Genomic DNA, 8,092 nt, shown 5'->3' on the forward strand with positions numbered 1-8,092 from the left:
AGAAAAGTTACCATAGGGATAACTAGCTTGTGGCAACCAAGCGTTCATAGCGATGTTGCTTTTTGATCCTTCAATGTTGGCTCTTCCTATCATTGTGAAGTAGAATTCACCAAGTGTTGGATTGTTCACCCACCAATAGGGAACATGAGCTGAGTTTAGACCGTCGTGAGATAGGTTAGTTTTACCCTATTGATGATCTACGTCGCGATAGTAATTCAACTTAGTACGAGAGGAACCGTTGATTCACACATTTGGTAATCGCGCTTGGTTGAAAAGCCAGTGGCGCGAAGCTATCGTGTGTCGGATTATGATTGAATGCCTCTAACTCAGAATCCATGCTAGATGCGGCGCATATCTCTCTCCGGCTGCATCGCGACCCGCAGTAGGGGTGCTCTTGCACTCCCAGGGGCCTGTGTCATTGGCCATCTCCGATCAGCGCACTAGCCCATTGGAGCAACCTTGGATATTAATTTCAAGCAGTCGGCAAGAAGAATCTTTTGCAGACGACTTAAATAAGCGATGGTGTATTGTAAGTGGCAGAGTGGCCTTGCTGCCACGATCCACTAAGATTCAGCCCTCTGTCACCTCGATTCGTAAAACCTTTTTTGACTCTGAGGCGGGTGGGGTTTGTAATTTGCGTGAGGGCAAGAAAATCTCCCAAGTGCCAAATTCCGGGTGGGGGTGGGGTTTGCAAGGTTTTTTCTTGTGAGCTCGTAACAATCTCTCAGGTGCCAAATTCCCGGTAGGTGGGGTTTGCAATTTGTGCGAGTGCGAGAAAAATCTTCCAAGTGCCAAATTTTGGGCAGGTGGGGTTTGTGATTTTTTGCAAGGGTGGGAAAACTCTCCCAGGTGCCAAATTTCGAGCAGGTGGGGTTTTGTGAAAATTTTTGCGAGGGCGAAGAAATCTCCCAAGTGCCAAATTCCCGACAGGTGGGGTTTTTGTAATTTTTGTTGGGGCGGAAAAATCTCCCAAGTGCCACATTTCGGGCGGGTGGGGTTTTGCGAAAATTTCCGCGAGGGCAAAAAGATCTCCCAAGTGCCAAATTCTCGGCGGGTGAGGTTTGCAATTTCTGCCAGGGCTAAAAAATCTCCCGAGTGCCAAATTTCGGGCGGGAGGGAGGGGTTTTGTAGAAATTTCTGCCAGGGCAGAAAAATCTCACGAGTGCCAAATTTTGGGCGAGTGGGGTTTTGTAAAATTTCCATGAGGCAGAAAAAAATCTCCCGAGTCCCAAATTCTGAGCTGGTGGGGTTTGCGATTTTTGGAAGGGCGAAAAAATCTCCCAAGTGTCAAATTCCCCGCGGGTGGGGTTTTGTGATTTTTGCAAGTGTGAAAAAGTTTTCCAAGTGCAATTTCCATGTGGGTCGGGTTTGTAATTTCTATGAGGGCGAAAAAATCTTCCAAGTCCAAATTTCGGGCAGGCGGGGTTTCGTAATTTCCAAGTGCCAAATTTCGAGCAGGTGGGGTTTGTAAATTCCGCGAGGGTGAAAAAAATTCCAAGTCCAAATTTCGAGCAGGTGGGGTTTGTAAATTTTTGTGAGGGCAGAAAAATCTTCCAACTGCAAATTCCAGGCGGGTCCCCAGGTTTTGTAATTTTTGCGAGGGCAGACGACTCATGTACGTGATCCAAAATCGGTCAACTTATTTTTTTTGTTAACTCCCAAAGTTTTGAACTCAAATCGAGTTGGCTACCCCAACTCGAATCGCCTCTGAATTTTTCGCACAACCCATGTCACCGTGCTCAACTTGATTCTAAGTGCCCTGAGTCATGTACATGGTCCAAAAGAGGTCAACCTTTTTTTTTTGTGGTTAATGCCCAAAGTTTTTAACTCTAACCATGTCGGCAACCTCGACACGAATCGCCCCAACTACCCAAACCCCGACTCGAATCACGTCGAGCCTTAACTGCCTCCAATTTTTTTGCACGACTCATGTCACCGTGCTCAACATGATTCTAAGTGCGCCGAGTCATGTGCGTGATCCAAAGGTGGTCAACTCTTTTTTTGGGTTAACGCCCAAAGTTTTCAACCCAAATTGTGTTGGCAACCCCGACTCGTATCGCCTCGAGCCTTAACCGCCTCCAGTATTTTCACAGGACTCATGTCATCGTGCTCGACTTGGTGCCCCGAGTCATGTACGTGATCCAAAAGCAGTTAGCTTCTTCCTTCTTTGGTTAACACCCAAAGATTTCAACCCAAATCGTGTCAGCAACCCCAACTCAAATCGCCTCGAGCCTTAATCGCCTGCAATTTTTTTGAACCACTCATGTCACCGTGCTTGACTTGATTCTATGCGCCCCAAGTCATGTACGTGATCCAAAAGTGATTAACTCTTTTTCTGGCTAACGGCCAAAGTTTTCGAATCGACTCAGCTACCCTGACTCGAATTGCCTCGAGCCTTAACCACCTCCATTTTTTTTTTCGCTCGACTCATGTAATCGCACTCACCTTGATTCTGAGTGGCTCGAGTCACTTACGTGATCCAAAATTGGGTAACTTTTTCTTTCTTCTTTTTTTTGTCAAGTCCCAAAGTTTTGAACTCGAATAGAGTTGGATGCCCCAACTCGAGTCGTCTCCAAATTTTTTGCATGACTCATGTCACCGTGCTTGACTTGATTCTAAGTGCCTCGAGCCGTGTACATGTTCCAAAAGTGGTTAACTTTTTCTTTTTGGTGAATACCCAAAGTTTTCAACCCGACCCGCCTTGGCAACCTTGACTCGAAGCACCTCAAGCCTTAATGGCCTCCAATGTTTTTGCACGACTCATGCCACCATCGACTTCTCGCTCAAATCATATTACCCAGGGCACCTCGATGCTACGTGACCCGAGCCCTGTGCACAATCCAAAATTGGGTAACGTTTTTTTTTTAACTCCCAAAATTTCATTCTTTTTTGCCTTACGAGGCCTATCATGATCTCTTTTTATAAAGAAAATTCTCAAATCGGATCATTTCGGCTACCCTACCTCAAATCTGGCTAGCTAGGCATAACGCCTCGAGTCGGCTCGACAATACGTGAACTAAAACTTGTGCGTGATCCAAAAGCGGGTAACTTGTTTTTTTTTTTTTTGTAATGCCCAAAATTTAGCGCTTTTCGCTGTACAGGGCCTCCCATGATTTTTTTGTTTTTTTTTTTTTCCCCTCGTCGACCCACTCTGGTGACCTAGTCGGGTCGCCTGAGGCTGGGGCGATGGAGATGGGTTGACCTAGTCAGGTGACCCAAGTTGGGTCGACCTAGGCGTGCAATCCTGGCTGGGGATAGCAAGTCAATTCTATAAGTTTGCTTGCCAATTTTTCTAGCTAGGTCGGCTCATCAAGTCATCTAACCATGTGGTCTTTTCCAAATCAAGAATTGACTCTTTAAGTCCGCTCACAGCTCGTCAAGCCAGCTCACCAAGATGACTTACCGTCTCACCTCACCAGGTTGCCCCACCAGGTCACCTCTTCTTTAAGACTGCTCACCATGTCAGCTCCCTAAGTCAGCTCACCAAGTCGAATCACCTAGTCGTTTTACCACCTTGCCCCAGCAGGTGTGCTCGCCAAGTTGCCCCACCGAGTTGCTTCTCTAAGCCCACTCACCATGTCAGCTCACCAAGTCAATTGTTCAAGTACATTGCCAAGTCAACTCTTTAAGTTTGCTCACCAGGTCAGCCCGCCCAAGTCGCCTCTTTAAGTTTGTTTGCCAGGTCAGCCCGCCAAAGTCGCATCAGGGGGCTAACTCGCCAAGTCACCTCACAAAGTTTACTTTTTAAGTGTGCTCACCAGGTCAGCTCAACAAGTCGACTCACCATCTCGCCTCGATAAGTTGGCTTGCCGAGTTACCCCACCAAGTCGTCGCCTCTTTAAGCCCGCTCACTGTGTCAGCTCGTTAGGTTGGCTCACCAAGTCGACTAATCAAGTAGGCCCACCAAGTCGCCTCAAGGATAGCTCCTCACCATGAGTTGCCTCACCATGTTGACTCAATGAGTCACCTCACCATGTTGACTCTTTGAGCCCGCTCGCCAGGTCGCCTCACCAAGTCGACTCGAGTACGTTGCCAAGTCGACTCTTTAAGTTTGCTCGCCAGGTTGACTCGCCAAGTTAGCTCACCATGTCATCTCAATGAACCAACTCGCCGAGTTGCCTCACCACGTTGGCTCTCTTATACCACTCGCCAAGTCGCCCCACCAACTCGCCCCATTAGGCCCACTCTAACCAAGTCGATTCTTCAAGTGCGTTCATCAAGTCGCCCCACCAAGTACTCTCACCAAGTCGACTCTTTAAGTCCTTTCATCGAGTCACCCCACCAAGTACTCTCACCAAGTCAACTCTTTAGGTCCGTTCATAGAGTTACCCCACCAAGTCGACCCTTCAAGTGCATTCATCAAGTCACCCCACCAAGTTGACTCTTTAAGTTCATTCATCAAGTCACCCCGCCAGGTCGGCCCACAAATTACTCTCACCAAGTTGACTCTTTAAGTTCGTTCATCAAGTCACCCCGCCAGGTCAGCCCACAAAGTGGACTCTTTAAGTTTGTTCATGAAGTCACTCTGCCAAGTCGGCCCACCAGGTTGACTCTTTAAGTTTGTTCATCAATTCACCGCTCTAGGTCAGCCCACCAACTACTCTCACCAAGTCGACTCTTTAAGTTTGCTCACCAAGTCACCCTGCCAGGTCGGCCCACCAAGTACTATCACCAGGTCGACTCTTTAGGTTTGTTCATCAGGTCACCCCACCGAGTACTCTCACCAAGTCAACTCTTTAAGTTTGTTCATTAAGTCACCCCACCAGGTTGGCCCACCAAGTACTCTCACCAAGTTGACCCTTTAAGTTCGGTCATCAACTCACCCCACTAGGTCGGCCCACCAAGTACTCTCACAAAGTTGACTCTTTAGGTTCGTTCATCAATTCACCCCACAAGCTCGGCCCACCAAGTTCTCTCACCAGGTCGACTCTTTAAGTTTGTTCATCAAGTCACCCCACCAGTTTGACCCACCAAGTACTCTCACAAAGTTGACTCTCTAAATACGTTCATCAACTCACCCTACCAGGTCAGCCCACCAAGTACTCTCACCAAGTCACCCCGCTAGTCTGACTCACCAAGTCAACTCTAAGTTCGTTCATCAAGTCACCTAGCCAAGTCATCCCACCAAGTCGACTCGATAAGTCCATTCATCAAGTCACGTGACCAGGTCAGCCCACCGAGGACTCTCACCGAGTCGACTCTTTAAGTTTGTTCATCAAGTCACCCGGCCAGGTCGGCCCACCAAGTCACCAAGTACTCTCACCAAGTCGACTCTCTAAGTTTGTTCATCAAGTCACCCTGCCAGGTCGGCCCACCAAGTTGAATCTTTAAGTCCGTTCATCAAGTCACCCCACCAAGTACTCTAACCAAGTCGATTCTTCAAGTGCATTCATCAAGTCACCCGACCAAGTACTCTCACCAAGTCGACTCTTTAACTATGTTCATCAAGTCACCCCACCAAGCACTCTCACCACGTCAACTCTTTAGGTCCGTTCATAAAGTCACCCCACTAAGTTGACCCTTCAAGTGCGTTCATCAAGTCACCCCACCAAGTACTCTCACCAATTCAACTCTTTAAGTCTTTTCATCAAGTCACCACACCAAGTACTCTCACCAAGTCAACTCTTTAGGACCGTTCATCAAGTCACCTTGCCAAGTCGACCCTTGAAGTCCATTCATCAAGTCACCCCACCAAGTACTCCCACCAAGTCAACTCTTTAAGTTAGTTCACGAAGTCACCCAACCAGGTCGGCCCACCAAGTACTCTCACCAAGTCGACTCTCTAAGTCTGTTCATTAGGTCACCCAACCGAGTACTCTCACCAAGTCAACTCTTTAGGTCCATTCATCAAGTCACCCTGCAAATTTGACCCTTTAAGTTCGTTCATCAAGTCACCCCACCAAGTCGACTCTTTAAGTCCTTTCATCAAGTCACCCCGCCAAGCCGATTCTTTAAGTCCGTTCATCAAGTCACCAGAACAACTACTCTCACCAAGTTGACTCTATAAGTCCGTTCATCAAGTGAGAACACCAAGTCAACTCTTTAAGTCCATTCATCAGTTCACCCTGCCAAGTACTCTCACCAAGTTAACTCTTTAGGTCCATTCATCAAGTCACCCTGCCAAGTCGACCCTTCAAGTCCGTTCATCAAGTCACCCCGCCAGGTACTCTCACCAAGTCGACCCTTTAAGTCCTTTCATCAAGTTGCCCCACCAAGTTGACTCTTCAAGTTCGTTCATCAAGTCACCAGAACAAGTACTCTAACCAAGTTGACTCTTTAAGTCTGTCCATAAAGTCACCCCACCAGGTCGGCCCACCAAGTACTCCCACCAAGCCGACTCTTTAAGTTCGTTCATCAATTCACCCCGCCAAGTACTCTCACCAAGTTGACTCTTTAAGTCTGTTCATCAAGTCAAGCCACCAGGTATTCTCACCATGTCAACTCTTTGAGTCCGTTCATCAAGTCACCCCACCAAGTACTCTAACCAAGTCGATTCTTCAAGTGCGTTCATCAAGTCACCCCACCAAGTACTCTCACCAAGTCGACTCTTTAAGTCCTTTCATCGAGTCACCCCACCAAGTACTCTCACCAAGCCAACTCTTTAGGTCCGTTCATAGAGTCACCCCACCAAGTCAACCCTTCAAGTGCATTCATCAAGTCACCCCACCAAGTTGACTCTTTAAGTTCATTCATCAAGTCACCCCGCCAGGTCGGCCCAAAAATTACTCTCACCAAGTCGACTCTTTAAGTTTGTTCATCAAGTCGCCCCACCAGGTCGGCCCACCAAGTGGAATATTTAAGTTCGTTCATGAAGTCACTCTGCCAAGTAGGCCCACCAAGTCGACTCTTTAAGTTCGTTCATCAAGTCACCCCGCCAGGTCAGCCCACCAACTACTCTCACCAAGTCGACTCTTTAAGTTTGCTCACCAAGTCACCCTGCCACGTCGGCCCACCAAGTACTCTCACCAAGTCAACTCTTTAGGTTTGTTCATCAGGTCACCCCACTGAGTACTCTCACCAAGTCGACTCTTTAAGTTCGTTCATTCAAGTCGCCCCGCCAGGTCAGCCCACCAAGTACTCTCACCAAGTCGACCCTTTAAGTTCGGTCATCAACTCACCCCGCCAGGTCGGCCCACCAAGTACTCTCAAAAAGTTGACTCTTTAGGTTCGTTCATCAATTCACCCCACCAGCTCTGCCCACCAATATCTCTCACCAGGTCGACTCTTTAAGTTCATTCATTAGGTCACCCCGACAGTTCTACCCACCAAGTACTCTCACAAAGTCAACTCTCTAAGTTCGTTCATCAAGTCGCCCTGCCAGGTCAGCCCACCAAGTACTCTCACCAAGTCACCCCGCTAGTTCGACCCACCAAGTCGACTCTTTAAGTTCAATCATCAAGTCACCCAGCCAAGTTGGCCCACCAAGTCGACTCTTTAAGTCCGTTCATCAAGTCACGTGACTAGGTCAGCCCACCGAGCACTCTCACCGAGTCGACTCTTTAAGTTTGTTCATCAAGTCACCCGGTCATGTCGGCCCACCAAGTCACCAAGTACTCTCACCAAGTCGACTCTCTAAGTTCCTTCATCAAGTCACCCGGCCAGGTCGGCCCACCAAGTCAAATCTTTAAGTCCGTTCATCAAGTCACCCCACCAAGTACTCTAACCAAGTCGATTCTTCAAGTGCGTTCATCAAGTCACCCGACCAAGTACTCTCACCAAGTCGACTCTTTAACTATGTTCATGAAGTCACCCCACCAAGCACTCTCACCACGTCAACTCTTTAGGTCCGTTCATAAAGTCACCCCACCAAGTTGACCCTTCAAGTGCGTTCATCAAGTCACCCCACCAAGTACTCTCACCAATTCGACTCTTTAAGTCTTTTCATCAAGTCACCACACCAATTACTCTCACCAAGTCAACTCTTTAGGACCGTTCATCAAGTCACCTTGCCAAGTCGACCCTTAAAGTCCGTTCATCAAGTCACCCCACCAAGTACTCCCACCAAGTTGACTCTTTAAGTTAGTTCACGAAGTCACCCAACCAGGTCGGGCCACCAAGTACTCTCACCAAGTCGACTCTCTAAGTCTGTTCA

General features: G+C 48.0%; 1 non-coding gene across 1 annotated transcript in view; it reads left to right on the plus strand.

Moving 5' to 3' along the window:
* LOC149579009 (25S ribosomal RNA) overlaps window positions 1-595 on the plus strand; it is a 3,403-nt gene extending 2,808 nt beyond the window's left edge. Inside the window, exon 1 of the ribosomal RNA XR_016357853.1 lies at window positions 1-595. This exon is cut by the window's left edge and continues 2,808 nt beyond it. This is a non-coding gene — a ribosomal RNA (25S ribosomal RNA).
* The last annotated feature ends 7,497 nt before the right edge of the window (window positions 596-8,092 follow it).

The sequence above is a fragment of the Cupressus sempervirens genome, chromosome 1 (assembly GCF_028749045.1).
Source record: "Cupressus sempervirens isolate cs-2001-9-10 chromosome 1, ASM2874904v1, whole genome shotgun sequence".
Classification (NCBI taxonomy): domain Eukaryota; kingdom Viridiplantae; phylum Streptophyta; class Pinopsida; order Cupressales; family Cupressaceae; genus Cupressus; species Cupressus sempervirens.